Below are 16,250 nucleotides of genomic sequence, written 5' to 3' on the forward strand. Positions count from 1 at the left end.
AGGGAGCTGGTAGCCAGACCCCATGGCAGTAGGAAGAAGAATTAAGAATTAATTACAGTTTAAAACTGTTGGATCAGCTCTATAAACTTGTCACGCGTATACTTCTTTTGGAACTGCTTCTAATTTCTGCACTCCTTTCACAATAAATAAAAAAGTTACAATTGTGCATTATTTATTTATTTATATTTATAATATTGTTGCAAGAATATTTTTTTTTGTTCTGGTGGTAAAATGTACTGGGCCTTAAATTTCCACAAAAAAAAAAATCGTATCTAGTTTGACATATTTGCACTGCTTACATAAGATCTTACATCACCTTTTTTTTTTTTTTTTTAAAGGTCCGATAGTGTGTCACGGGGTACTCTCACACTGGATTAAGTATATAGCAGGATTATTTGTATGAAGTTGTCCCAGCGAACAATGTAAAAATTCATGTCGAAGAATAGAAACCATCATTTCCAGTTACCCCGTACCCACCTCTCTACGTTATCCTTGTTTGGGAGTGTTGCAATCTTCCAAACCTGGACCACTCCGTTCAATTCACATTAAATACTTTGAGGTCAATGCAGTTACCTCCAAAACAACCGCAGGCATTTGCACTGAAATTAACTGCAAATCAAACCCCAGTGGGTACCCAGTCTAATGGAGGCGTGTGGTGTGAACACAGGATTGAGAAAAAAAAGTGAAAAGAACCAGAATTATGTAAACGCCTCTTTAAGTGAAAGGAAACACCACAGTCGCACAACACAGGAAGACTAGAACCACAACGTGTACAGCTTTCTTCCCCTTGGAAACAAATTATTTTGAACCATTTCTCATAGCCATTGGTATTTTGAAAGAACAATTGCACCTCGCTGCAAATTGGTACCTGTGAAATCAATGCTTCTGCCAAGTTCATTTGGCAGTACATTGTCCCTAGGCTATAATGTGGCCAATGCTCCTCTGCCAAGGAAACAATAACATTATCTAAACTGGCAAGGGCAGTTTTAATGTGAAGAGGGATTGTATTCTGTGGCAAGATCTTTTTTTCTTGGTACAGACTGTCAAGACATAAACATCATACCGCATGTCACAGAATGCTATTGCTAGAATGTAAACTGCTCGTCCACTAAACACACACTGCCAAGTGATGATTAAAGGAATAGTTTTTAAAATTTGTTTACACCTGGACCCTTCTACCCAAACTAAAAGACAATGGGAGGAACTTCGTCCCGTCAATGTGCACTGATGAAATGGTTGACAAACATCACTCGCGTCTCTGGCTGTTCTGTCATGAGTAACAGCATAATGAGAACACTACACATGTCACCACCTTATCCATTATAACAAGTCTGAGAAGCTGTGCTAAACCTATATCAGAGGTTAGCTAGAGCTACGCAATGACGAAAAGTGAATATTTGTCCGTCAAGAACAAAACTTGACATTTACGTCCTTATCTGTGCAAACAGCAGTATGGTAAAACCAATAACAACTCTGAATAATGCAGTCAGCTATACATACATAGTTGTCACCACAAACAGAACATAGAATTGTTTCAATAGTGTCCCCTATAGTGCAAACCTAAGTCCATTACCTGCTGTTCACCTACGTGTCATTTCAGAATTAGGACACAGACGTGTTCCAATTTCCACCTGTTGTGCCGGATGATGTACACACAGTGAATGGAATGCTGTTCTGTGACGCAACATGCATAGCCGCTGCTGTTTATTCTTCAAACAAACGATGGCCCACGTTGCTTGCTCTATTTTCACAGCAGTCAGTGTCACCAGTTTAGCATTTAAAGAAAACAAACTACATTTGCCCCAGTTTATGCAACGTGAATAGAGCGCAGCACAATAGCAACTTGGCCTCCACCCTGCAAATGGGCTGCAGCGGATGAAGGAGAGCACACGGACTCCCTCCTCCTACGGGTATGCTGCCTGTACTGTGCATAGGAGAGCACACAACATGAAAGTCAGCTGTCCGCAAGGTGCCTTATTTCCTGCTTATTAAGCAGAAAATACGATTGGGAGTGGCCGGCTGGCGGCCGCAGGTGAGGGCTTGGGGGGGGGATTTACAGGCTTCCTGTTGCTCACCACGGACATAGCATGTCACAACTGGGGATTTGAACATTTGTGCGTAATATACCTGGACAAATACCAGAAGCCAGGTAGCAAATACACCTAAACATTACTACTGCCTTACTTTGGTGCCTTTCTTTTTTAAGTAATTTTGCTAAATGTCATTTCAGTACATGCACATCTTCCCTGCTGCCTCCTAGTGTTGATAACTGGCTCCAGAATTTTGCCTAATGTTGACAATGCCTGACTTAAAGGGATTATTTACATGGGTGCCTTACTAGTGGGTCTTACACACTTACTGCGCATTCCTGCTACAGGATCTGCACTTGCAGGGTCCTGGCTAGAAGCTGTAACTTTTGAAGCAGTGCCAGCACCAGACACCTATAGGTCTTTATAATGTACGATACTGTGATGGTATACTATAAAATGAGCTGCTATATTATTACATGCCATCCCATGCTGTGGGGGAACTGTCATAACTTGGTTTGTCAATACAGCATCTCGTGTATTAAGCAGAAACGTAAAGTTTGGTGCAAAGTGCCTATAAATAATGTATTTAGATGTGATGTTTCCACCCAAACCCCCCAAAAAAACATACTGGCAGGTTAATTGGCTTCTGTGAAAAATAACCTATGTGTGTGTATGGTAGGGAATATAAATTGTAAGCTCCACTGCAGCAGGCACTGATGTGAATGATTAAATAGTCGGTCTGTAAAGAGTTGTGTAAGATGTAGGTACTATATAAATAAATAAAAAATATTTAAGTTGAAAAAGTTATTTGTGTGGATCCGGATGGTCCCAGCAGTGTTTGGGCTGCCTTCCCCACTCCAAAGTGCTAGGGATGGAAGAGGGCAGAGTTGGAAGCTGTACAGTAGCTACGTGCAGGCATCACATGAACCCAGCAGGAACAAGTCCGTGAAAGGAGATTGGTGGCATTCAGGTTAATGCAACCCGAATTCCTACATGGTGATCAGAAAGCAGTAGCGCCAGACATTGTCCTTTACCATTGGGATAATTCAATGAATCCCGCTTCTCAAAGAGCTCTGGCTGTGACAGCTGTAGGATTCCTGCTCCAAGATCTGGGACCCTCCATGATCCATATTTGGCTTGGGATGGAAAAAAACCTAAGGGATCCAAGTACTGGATGTAGTTTTGGCAGGAGATGTAAGGGTTATATCTCCTACCCAGCCTTCATGGACTCAGGGAGGAGATGATATCCCACCGCTGACCCTGGCAGTGACTGGACAGGAGAGTACACAGTTCTGCCATTGAATAGTTTAAAATTGAAAACATTTTCCAGGCTGATTCACGTGAGAGATAAGGAAGTCAGTCTGAATGGTTTAAAGGAACATAGGGCTGGATTACTCATCTGCCAGAATGTGTGCATAAAACTGTACATATAGGAGGTAAAGTGTGTAACATCAATTACCTTAAAGAGGTTTTAAGAGCTATACAGATCACTACTACTAAAGATCCTGCTCTGCTCCTGCGATACATCTATACCTGTCGTATTCACGTGACCTACAGATAAAATCTAAAGCTCAACTACATCTCCTAGCTGTGCTTTGTTGCATCTAGCTTCCTTTGTCAATGCTTCACCAACTACCCAGCAGTCCTGCCCAAAGAAAAACAGACAGGAAGATCCAGCTAGTGCAAATAGCAATACAGTGCTTTTACAGTTACTCCCCCCTCCAAATCCCACAGTCGTCGAGACAGTCTGGTGGCCATGCAGTACCCAAGAGATTACAATAAGTAATATGCCATTACTGACCCAATCCAACAGGGAGGAAAAGTAAGTCTATCCTGCCATAACCATAAAGCAACTTGTAAAAAGGCTGTAAAATCACTACAGGTTGCCATATTGACCAAGAATACATGCTGACATCGAGCGCATTTCACTGTCTAACCCACCTCTTCAAGCAAGCTTACAATATTCCTCAACCACCCTCCTAACATCACTATGTTACTCGATTACCACCCTTTACACAATTCACACAAGACAACAACCCTCTGACCTCCCTGACCAACATTGCTGTGTGACTGTTACCTTTGCAATCTGGCTGGACCAAAATACAATATGTAGACTTAACCTCATGTATCCAACGCCCATTGTCCTATAGATTACAAGCATGCGAGCAGAGCCTTTTCACCTGTCTGTATAACCCAGTATTGTTTATTACTGTGTTTATCACCAAATGTAAAGCGCTGCAGAATTTGCTGGGACTATATAAATGCTGATGAGGATGATGCTCCTTTCCTGACCAACAGCTGTCCCACCGGTTCATATACCAGGAGCCAGGAGTCCGGTGATTACTGCCACATGCAATTCATTATAATATGCTGTCCACTGCCAGGCCCTGGAAACAGGATAAGCAGGAGTTCTGTTCAGTTCTGCTGTGGATGTAGTAAGAGCACAGCGCATTATACCGCCATGCATGCGGGCTGCAGTTGCTGGGAATGGTAACAACACTGGATAAAGCTATACAATAAAGCTGCTGAGGCACACAGTAATGGTGATCACTTGGGGTAATAACATGCTGGTCATTATTACAGACAGTGCTATGTTACCTGCTAACTTGCATCACTAGCACACACACAAAAAAACCAAAATGGTCCAGGAATGCATTATAGCAAGCCGGGTGCACCAGGGAAGCTAGAACATGGGGACACCACTGAACGCTGTAGGCATAACAGCCTACAGCCAGGACCTGGAAGTAGACAAGGACAGCAGGGGCTTGGGTCAGTGCTGGATCACAGCTGGTAAGTATCATAGTGGGGATCAGGGAATAAGAATGAGGGTGGTGGCAATATAAAAAAAAGAAACATTAAGATGCAGAGTTTGTTTAATACCTAAACTAGTTTAAGGTTTAAATCATATTGATTAAATGTTTAAAATAATTTGATAGAATGTATGCACTTTCCTTCAATATTAACAATTATAACAAAGCTAAATGCTAGTAACGATACATTCATTTTTATTACATTATACAAAAATCACCCAAAAACAGATTTCTAAAAACTATCATAGATAATGAACTGGAGCCTTCAGCAAGCAAAACACAATTAAAACAAACAATTTTAAAAGTTCATAAATTTGCACATAAGACACACAGTACTCAAAACCATGGCAATGCAACATTTCTATGGCAGGCCAAGCTGACTTGCTTTATTGTAATTTAGAAGGAGGACCTGCAAGCTGTACAACACATCATGTATTGTCTGGAAAGATGTGCGACCATTGAGATCAACAGGAATTATCCCCAAAAACCTAGGTCCTGCAATACACATAAGTACGTCTCAGAAGTGCTTAAACAGGAAAGGAAAGAACCATTAAGATAGCAGTATGAGTCACAGACTTCACTGCCAAACCCGTATCTACAACACCACAACTTACATCACTGCTGAACTTACTGTGCTTGTTTGTAAACACTGCTGAGGGAGCTATTGTCACACTCTCCTTCCCACCATGGTTAGGATGGACATAATAGAAGGAGGTATTTGAAGCAATTGTAAGACCAAATAGGGTACACCATTAACCCTTCCTTTCCTGCCCTTTCCTCTCGGTCATAATGATAAAATTAGCTTGAAAATACTAACAGTGCCCAACATACTAAGCCAACAGTACCTTTACCCATACTCTGCCCAACATTATACATGTCATGCATTGGATCACACATAAGCAGTGTATAAGGTTCCATGGAAAAAATACTTACACTTAAGCAAAACAGATCTTTGCAATGGATATGTGGGTTTTGCTGGCTAAACTTACATTAGTATTTGAATATCCAGGTGTGTAGAATAGTAGTATTTGCCTAAAGTTACCTCAGTAATGACAAATATATCCTGCAATTTGTTGTCAGCGGTGTTCAGCAATGACATCTGCAGTGTACATAAAAACTTCACCTGCCATAGCAGACAAGTGATGTTTGTCCAGCCCTGATCTGCAGTATTTGCCATGCTACACACAGCAAACTACGCTCATCAGGAAGACATTGTGTGCAAGCACTAAGCATGTTGGTACCTAGAGCAAGGAAACCCACTAGTTTACATCAATATAATAATATTACTGAATATATATGAAATAACCTAAAATGTTTATATTTAACTATGCCATCAAGATCTCGCTCAGCCCTTTGTAGCAGGCTATCATGCTATCCTACATTACCGCATGAATTGATGGATTTATACACAGGGACATTGATGGCTCAGACAGCTAGTACCGCTTTCATACAGCCGCCCATGCAATATCCAGGATATATGAACCCAGAATATTGCAGAGGGACAGAGGGGGGGCTGAGGCTCCCCCGGAGTCAAAATCTTGGGTAGACGGCGTTCATACTGAACACAGGTCTGCCTGGGGTCTCCATGGCAACATCACAAGAGGAGCTCTGATTGGCTCTTCTTGTGATGTTTTTTTTGTACTGTAACATTGTGTCTGGTGAGACCTGGATAGTGCAGGCTTCCCAGGGCAGACCCGGGAATTACCCCACCAAAAGACCCGGGTCTAATTCCTGGGTCTGATGACCCGGGAATTGGATCTGGGACCATTTATACTGCACCTCGACCCGGGTCGTCTGGGCTTGCCCTAGCGAAAACCAGGGTTTTTGGGGAATATGAATGGGGTATTAATGACACACTGTACGTTGCAATTTGAGCTTTTCATCCTGCATTGTATAACATACTGTATCCTAACTTGTGGATTCACTTGTTTATAATGAGGACGGAGAGATTGAGGAATCAATTTTTACCTTTAGAGAGATATAAAAATCAGGGCGATCATTTTACCTTAATGCTTCATACACAAAAATGTCAGTGTTGGGGTTTGTAGACCCTTTAAAGATGTGTTAAATTGTCTATTGAACATTAATAAGCTGTATATTAAAGTTTGTTTAATACAGAAATACATACAATAAGTGGAAAAAAATTAAATTTATATAATTATGTCTGTTCTGTATGCCATCTGAACCATTCATTTACAAATTTTCTATCTTTAAAAAGCTGCCTAGGGATAATATTCTCAATTCCCACCTTTTTTGTTTGTTTTTCCCTCTTTAGAATAAACAGCAGTATTAATGTTGTAATATAAATATACAGAGTCCACCAAACTGCTCACAACATTTTAGTAAAAAAACAAAACATAATGGTCATAAAACAAAATAGAGATTATAGTTATTCTCTAGAATGGTGAGCAACATCCAAGAGTCAGGACAGGGTGACTGAAGAGGAACAATTAAAACATCCTTTTTGTTTAGAAAACAAAATGTTAATCCATAAAACTAAGACAAAGCGGACATTTCTTCTATTACACTACAAAACATTACTACTTTCATGCACATTGCTTACTGCAGCGGAGCAAGAACTGACTTTCCAGCACACATTTTCAGCTCCTAGTATTCCCTACTAGTCACTTAACAACGATATATCACTATGATGTTGATGTCTAAATGTAAAACTAAATATTGAGAATAATGTATGCACAAAATATACCTGTTAAACACAAACCGCACCATCGTTTAAACTAAATCCTAGAGAAAATAAAAGGTTATAGAGAAGCATCCAAGTATTTTAGGACAAAGAAATATTGAAACATTGTCCTATATTTTAAGTTTGTTACAATATTCCACAGTGCATGTGTATTTGCTTGATGTATATGAAACTTCCTCCACTGTCTTCTAACTTTATCAGTTCACAGTGGTTTACCGTTATGCCTCTCAACAGGTATTTGTGAATAACGACATTTATGAAAACTGGTGCAAAGAAAGAGTTAGTGTTGCTCATAGCAACCAGATTCTGTAGTTTTCCTGTTGCAGAAAACTCCCATAAATCGTTCAGACAAATAACATAACTTTACAGAATAATGGCTAGCACGGATTGTGCGTATTTTGCTCAGTTCAAATTAGCTGCACTGCCACTTTGATACTTCAGGACTACTTTTCCAAAGGAAACCATTCTCCTGGGTCTATTCGTCCACTCAGCATTATGATATTCATGATGAAAATTTGATTTTGGTTGTCCAAATTTTTCGGCAATGTTAGATTTTGAGTAAGATATAGAAATATATCCTTTTGTAGGAAACAACATTGCTAATTGGAAATCTGTCAACTGAACATTACAACACCCTTGAGAAACTTGAAATGTGACCCAACTTAATCACAAGAGGAGATGTCCTCAATTAGTCCCAAGGTCAATGGCTAACTTATGCTCTCACTTCTTTGAGCAGTCAGCTAAAGCTGATCATAGCATTTCAGTAGACAGAGCTAAAATGTACAGAGGCCAAAATAAGATACCACGCTGAAATCCAGCGAGAAATGTACCGTAATAACAGTATTTATGCGCACTATTACCGTAATGACGGTAATCGTGCGCGGGGCGCGTTACTTTTGGCTGTAACGCCAACAAGTTAATATGCCCCATAGAGTCTTGACAGAAGTGAAGTGAATTGAGAAAAATTTGTGACTGCCGGGGAAGATATTTTTTTCTCTGCACAGCAGACTTCCTGTTACTAATAAAATTGAAAGGTATCACAAACAGTATATGTCCCGTGGTTATTTTCACATTCTTGGGCGAAAATCGGGGCTGTATGGCGTCGGGGGATTGCGGATTTAAATTGGTCTTCCTGCTACCACTCTACCCTGGCAGCATATGGCATAGACTTTTTAATTCTGCAAGAACTGGGGGAACCCTGGGAAAAATAATGCAGCAAGAAGCACTTTATATAAAACAACTTGTATGTTATGTTTAGCTTTCCTTTAGCAAATGACTACTAACAATAGGTATTTTTTTTCTTTTTTAAAGGATAACATAGCATAAGATAATTAGAGAAAGCAGGATCACAATCATACAACCATGTTTTCAGAAACCATTACGTGTCGTCAACGGACAAAATTAGGATGTTAGCAGGAGACAAATGAACTGTGAATTCATCACATTTAAGAAATGCAAAAACAGATAGGTAGCAGAAATAAGACATGCTGGCCAGTTTTGTCCTGCTCTAGGGTAATGGATGCTACTTATGCTGGGTACACTACAGGTTGTCCACCCGATTATCGGGCCAATCACACGTAAACGACTGTTAGGTCTGATATCGCATTAGTGTGTACACTCCCATGATCATGTTCCAAAGCCCATCATATCCTTTGATTTGATTTTATAAACTGACTAAAAATCTATCAACAATGGATCAATGTCGGACAAATTGTGCTGTATGTATGCACTCACGGCCAACAGTGTAGGCAGATCTCTATGGAGGTTAGAGTCACGATATTTTCAGCAGATGATTATGACAGATGTAGAGCACAGATCTGAAGGTAAATCTTGTAAGTGTGTACACATGAATCGGCATGCTAATCAGGACTTTAAGTCGTTGGTAAAATCGTTAAAGATATCAGATCAGGAGAAATTTTCTGCAGTGTGCACCCAACTTTACTCTTAGAATCAATCTGTTATAAACAACCAGAATGACAACTTCATGACACTGTATAAAAAAATTAAACTGGAATTGCAATGGAATATAACTGGATAATGTTGCTAAACATTTATTGAATAGTTCCAGTTACTGATAAAATAATGCAAACTAAGTACTTAATTTATATGAAGGTTATGCCATTTATATTGGTTATAGTAGAACACACAACCAAGGTTGTTAGAGCGACCATCACCCAATAAGCTGCAAAACGCACAACTTACTTTTCCCAGTAGAAATCAGATTAAATAAATGAAGCGGACAGCTGTACTATCTAGAAATGCACAGGAAAGTGGTGAGCAATATTCTGGCTTAAACGACTATCAAACAAGTAAATAAAAGTAATGTCTTTAAGTCAATGATTGTCCAAATAATTTAGAATTCAAGGACCATCCAGTCAAATCTACGAGCCAGCAGGATCTTTTGATGAGCCAGGGAAGATGTGTACCAACAGACATGACCTTAAAAAGTTAGATGCCAGCAGAAAATCTTTCGGTGCTTATGCTACCTGAGAAATGCCCAGCCCTGCTTTAAGCTGAATGGATAGACTTATGTTTCTGTCGATAAATGTCAGTAATATGACTCGCGAATCTTCAGCCTTGTGAGGTAAATTTTTCCACCAAATATGGCCACAGTTCTGTGATGCATTTATGGCCTCATGCAGTAAGAGCAGCTCCTTGCAAAAGTAAAACTGCAACAAGTACAGGAAGTTAAATCATCTCACATGAGATGGTCCCTACCCTCATACAGAAGTTCTTAGCTAAAAAGAGATGAAAAGAATGAGTAGCTCTGATAGATAGCAGTGTTCTAGCAACGAATATTGCAATATTTTTACTGAATTCAAATGGGTTTCCTCCCATACTCCAAAAACATACTAGTAAGTTAATTAGCTGCTATCAAAATTGACCCTAGTCTCTCTCTTTCTGTGTGTGTGTGTGTGTGTGTGTGTTAGGGAATTTAGACTACATGAATAATGCGAACAGCAAGTTTTAGGAAATCGCAGATTTATGTGAATTTTGTAAGTTAAATAGTGTTAACTCCATGTCTAGTGAAATATCACTTCCTGATGTAAAATTATCTGATGCGATATCAGACGTTTCGGTGCCTAATCAGATCAGGGGGCTAGACTGCCCCCTGACAACACGTGTGTAAGAATCTTTATAAAAGGAGGACTGTTTGACCATGAAATGTATCATTCCATCGGTACACTTTTGGATGATCACCAGTACCTGAAACTTGTGTCTTGAGCAATAAAACCATCACTGCTTGAAAATTCTGCCTGAGACTATTACCTGCTGTAAACGGTGACCTACAGATAAGAGCTTACACTCTAATCCATTCCCCGGCTGACAGAGACAGCGTCTCTGTGACAATGCTCTGCCCGCTACCCAGCAGTCCTTATTCATAGTAAGTGGTCAGGAGGTACCAGCCAGCCCACAGCAAAGAGGCATTATAGCAACCATACCAGCTACCACAGAAGTACGCAGTTCTGGGTGCCGCAAAGGAGCCCAGTGGTGGCAGCCGAATTCTCCTACAACTATTGGGCAGTTGGCATTCACAATTGGCAAATGACCGGAGGTAAAGTGACACCAGTAGGAACGGTCAGTTACTTACGGTGAGAAGGAAACCAAAATAAACTGTGAAGAACATCCCTCCGTTCCTCCTTATCCCCTACAGACCAAATGGTGAAGTAAACCCATCTGGTCACAGAGATATACTTAATAATGGACAGAGATTGATCCCTATTGTGCCTTGGCTTTGCTGTAGTCCTATTTTGAATCCCTTCGTGAATTCCACAGTGGGTCCTGTCCCAACAATAGAGGGAGGCAAATTTACTTCAAAATAAATACAACAAAGGATGGGGGGGAGAGTGCTTTCCGAGAGCTTTAAGGGGTTTTTACAAAACGCTCATATGTTAATATTGCTTATTTTTCATGCTGACCAGATAGTATACATATGCCTTGTATTTCTTTACTTGACAGGTAGAGACCGAAAGCAAAAAAATATGTATTGTGGAAAAATAAATGCTATGGGGTAAATTCACATTCTAAAAATCTATGAATGGAGGGTTCAAATGTAAAGGGTGTTAAAAAGCAATGGATGCATTGCAGTTAATGATGAGTAACATTATATATTCACAAAAAGAATGTCTTCAATGCTTTGGAGAAATGTAAATTACTTTGATAACAGCCATGGTGGTATTTAACAAATATTGTCCTGCTAGCACTGAATGGATAATCATTTGCAATATCCTCCATTGCATTTGATTCCATTCAAGGAGATGCAGACAGACATTACATAACAAAGGTTTGCAGAACCACAGCCCTAATGAGCTTTCTGTGGTCTCTGCTTTCCTGTAGTTTACTGCATGACATCTTTAAAAGTCTGCAAACATAGATGCGACTTTTCCATGAAAACCCTTGACCATTATGGTCAAAAATAATGGGATTCCTTTTATTCATTGAAAGGAAAACATAACACTTTCTTAGAGTTTAGGGGATAGACACTATGTTTTTTTTGCAAATCTAACCACTATCTATAAGAATTTGCTATATAAAACATTCTAGTATAGTAGACATAGCACCAACATGCCCTGCAACTCCTGCCACCTCCGAGAGGGCGGGCGCTATGAGTCCTTGTATGGCTGGTCCCTCCACTACATCATCTTGCCAACTTAATACCATCAAGAAAGTAATTTGTGCCACTCAGTTCAAACATAAGTTCAAACAATAGCCAAAAAGATAAAATAGAGACTGCAAACTACAGTGAAGGGCTAAAAATGCCAACTTGTTTTGAGAAATTAGAACAACAACTGGGGGTGGGGATAAAGAATGGCTAGGGGAATCCATAACACATCATAGTAAAACATTGAGGTGTGCTTCTGCGTATTACGCAGGCAAGGTTTTTTTTACAGCAATATATCCAACACTCATGACTAGGACACAAGCGGGATTTGAACACAACACGTTTTCAGCTAGTAAACAGTCATGTTCCACAAGTGCCCCTTTCCCTGGCACATAAAAGCATTTTTCTACCAAAACACTAAATATGGCAAGCTGAAAGTGTTTGTGTGTGATTTGACCAGAATTCTCCAAAGTAATGTGCAACTGGTGAAGTGCTTTTAATATTTGTAACACCCATGTGCCGAGGTCATTACAGTTCAGGAAGGTGTGGGATAATTACTGGTTGTATTGGTTCATTTTTGCATAGAAAAAAACAAAAATATGGTCTGATGGTGGTATATACTCTATTTTACAGCACCACTGCTTACAAAATCATTAACTTAGGACACTATCAGGGAATACAATTCAGGAAGACTAAACAACTTTATCCCTCCAACACAGAACCAGCCTGGTCATATATGTCAAAGAAACATCAAAGCTTTTCCACAATAAAAAGTTATCCTTGATTTTAAAACACAGCAGCTCTGTACAACGATATAATTTTATTCAAATACATCAGTACCTTTCCCAATTGAACAATCCAATTCCCCTACCATTGGGACATGCATATACCAGTGCCAATTCAAAGACACCTACTGAACCAATGAGGTCTTTGTCCACAAAAGGGAACCCATGCAAACACAGGTGTTGCATAAAAAATATAACAGATAATCCAGGTCCATAATTTAAGCCAGGCCCCAGTGCTGGGAATCACCACATTAATTTGACCTTAAACAGGGTCTGGCTGATAAATAATAGCCTAAGGGTGAGAGGCAGCTCAGCAGCCTATTACCAACATTTGAAAGAAAAAATGCTGGTAGCCCAGTGATCCAACCCTAGGTAGGCCCCCAGCCCCCGTCCTTTAGGTGTAGGATACAAACTACTAAAAATTATTGATAATACCCACACATCAACATCCACAAAAAATGCACTATGAATAAGGGCAGACAAACGTACCATAAAATACAGGTTGTGTAGAACCTCTCTTGGTTTAAATATCATTGCCATTTTTTTTATTTTTTGTCTTACTGATTCTGAGTAACAAAGTGTCACAAATGAGAGTAAGAAGTATGTAAATCCATGTCAGCACTTGCAAAGCTGTGATTTTATAGACAACTGCAGCGGAAGATTCGGCTGCTTCCAGCTTTTAGTTCCAATGATAGTTGAGTTGTTGGCACCCAACACTTGTTGATGACCTGGGCTGATACAGTACATGGTAAGGCTATGTACTGCTGACCCTGACCTACACATAAACCTGGAGTTCTGCTTTGCACAGGGACGGCCTATGATCCTGGGTAATGTGAGGCTTATCCAGCTGCAGGAGGCCCTAGGGTGAATGAGCTGTAAGTCAGCACATTAATGATAGGAAGAACCGAGGATTAGGGTCAGCCCTATACCGTGCACGGAGGCTCAGATAACAATAGGACATAAGATCATACACATATAATATATATATAATACCCAGGGTGATAGTGACCTCGGCAGACTGACAGACCGGGGATTCTCTCCCTCCCCCCGCCGGCGGCCCCGCTCCTAGATCTGTCCCCTTACCGTATACTGCAGCCTCCAGCCCCGTCCTCCTCCTCCTAGATCCCCTCCGTCTGTAGGTCCGCCCTGCGACATCCGCCGAAGCCACAGCGGGTAATGGCTAGATCCCCTGCATCGGAAGGACCTGCTGACATCACCGGTCATGTGACTGCTGGAGTCACGTGGTACACAGGGGAGGCGGCTGCTGCAAATGTGCTTGTGTCTGTGTAGCTGCTGAAAGCTACTGAGAACCAGGTAAGAAGACGTGGAGAATAGTGGTGAAAAGGAGGCATTTGAGGGTACAATCCCGTGTGCAGGGGGGTATGTGTAGGGGATAGCCCGTGTGCAGGGGGGGGGGGCATGTGTAGGGGATAGCCTGTGTGCAGGGGGGCATGTGTAGGGGATAGCCTGTGTGCAGGGGGGGGGGGGGGGGGCATGTGTAGGGGATAGCCTGTGTGCAGGGGGGCATGTGTAGGGGATAGCCCATGTGCAGGGGGGGCATGTGTAGGGGATAGCCTGTGTGCGGGGGGCATGTGTAGGGGATAGCCTGTGTGCAGGGGGGCATGTGTAGGGGATAGCCTGTGTGCAGGGGGGGGGGGCATGTGTAGGGGATAGCCTGTGTGCAGGGGGGGGGGGCATGTGTAGGGGATAGCCCGTGTGCAGGGGGGGGGCATGTGCAGGGGATAGCCTGTGTGCAGGGGGGGGGCATGTGTAGGGGATAGCCTGTGTGCAGGGGGGGGCATGTGTAGGGGATAGCCTGTGTGCAGGGGGGGGCATGTGTAGGGGATAGCCTGTGTGCAGGGGGGGCATGTGTAGGGGATAGCCTGTGTGCAGGGGGGGGCATGTGTAGAGGATAGCCCGTGTGCGGGGGGGGCATGTGTAGAGGATAGCCCGTGTGCGGGGGGGGGCATGTGTAGAGGATAGCCCGTGTGCAGGGGGGGGGGCATGTGTAGAGGATTAGCCCGTGTGCAGGGGGGGGGGCATGTGTAGAGGATTAGCCCGTGTGCAGGGGGGGGGGCATGTGTAGAGGATAGCCCGTGTGCAGGGGGGGGGGCATGTGTAGGGGATAGCCCGGGTGCAGGGGGGGGCATGTGTAGAGGATAGCCCGTGTGCAGGGGGGGGCATGTGTAGGGGATAGGCCGTGTGCAGGGGGGGGGCATGTGTAGGGGATAGCCCGTGTGCAGGGGGGGGCATGTGTTGGGGGTAGGCCATGTGTAGGGGATAGCCTGTGTGCAGGGGGGGGGGCATGTGTAGAGGATAGCCCGGGTGCAGGGGGGGCATGTGTAGAGGATAGCCCGTGTGCAGGGGGGGGGCATGTGTAGAGGATAGCCCAGGTGCAGGGGGGGGGCATGTGTAGAGGATAGCCCAGGTGCAGGGGGGGGCATGTGTAGAGGATAGCCCAGGTGCAGGGGGGGCATGTGTAGAGGATAGCCCGTGTGCAGGGGGGTGGGGGGCATCTGTAGGGGATAGCCCGTGTGCAGGGGGGGGTGCGTGTGTAGGGGATAGCCCGTGTGCAGGGGGGGGGCATGTGTAGGGGATAGGCCGTGTGCAGGGGGGGGGGCATGTGTTGGGGATAGCCCGTGTGCAGGGGGGGGCATGTGTTGGGGATAGCCCGTGTGCAGGGGGGGGGCATGTGTAGAGGATGGCCCGGGTGCAGGGGGGCATGTGTAGAGGATAGCCCGGGTGCAGGGGGGGGGGGCATGTGTAGAGGATAGCCCGTGTGCAGGGGGGGGGCATGTGTAGAGGATAGCCCGTGTGCAGGGGGGGGGCATGTGTAGAGGATAGCTCGTGTGCAGGGGGGGCATGTGTAGAGGATAGCCCGGGTGCAGGGGGGGGGGGCATGTGTAGAGGATAGCCCGTGTGCAGGGGGGGGGCATGTGTAGAGGATAGCCCAGGTGCAGGGGGGGGGCATGTGTAGAGGATAGCCCAGGTGCAGGGGGGGGGGCATGTGTAGAGGATAGCCCAGGTGCAGGGGGGGCATGTGTAGAGGATAGCCCGTGTGCAGGGGGGTGGGGGGCATCTGTAGGGGATAGCCCGTGTGCAGGGGGGGGGCGTGTGGGGGATAGCACGTGTGCAGGGGGGGGCATGTGTGGGGGATAGCCTGTGTGCAGGGGGGCATGTGTGGGGGATAGCCCATGTGCAGGGGGGGTATGTGTGGGGGATAGCCCGTGTGCAGGGGGGGTATGTGTGGGGGATAGCCCGTGTGCAGGGGGGGGGGGGCATGTGTAGAGGATAGCCCATGTGCAGGGGGGGTATGTG

General features: G+C 43.6%; 1 protein-coding gene across 8 annotated transcripts in view; it reads right to left on the reverse strand.

Annotated features, from left to right (window-relative positions):
• NCOR1 (nuclear receptor corepressor 1) overlaps nucleotides 1-14,122 on the reverse strand; it is a 104,043-nt gene extending 89,921 nt beyond the window's left edge. For all 8 annotated transcript variants that reach the window (XM_075196931.1, XM_075196932.1, XM_075196930.1 and 5 more), the window contains exon 1: nucleotides 14,016-14,122. The gene's annotated coding sequence lies outside the window, so the exon portion shown is untranslated. The remainder of the gene's footprint in view (nucleotides 1-14,015) is intronic.
• Nucleotides 14,123-16,250: the final 2,128 nt, after the last annotated feature.

Source organism: Mixophyes fleayi, chromosome 2 (assembly GCF_038048845.1).
Source record: "Mixophyes fleayi isolate aMixFle1 chromosome 2, aMixFle1.hap1, whole genome shotgun sequence".
In the NCBI taxonomy this organism is placed as follows: domain Eukaryota; kingdom Metazoa; phylum Chordata; class Amphibia; order Anura; family Limnodynastidae; genus Mixophyes; species Mixophyes fleayi.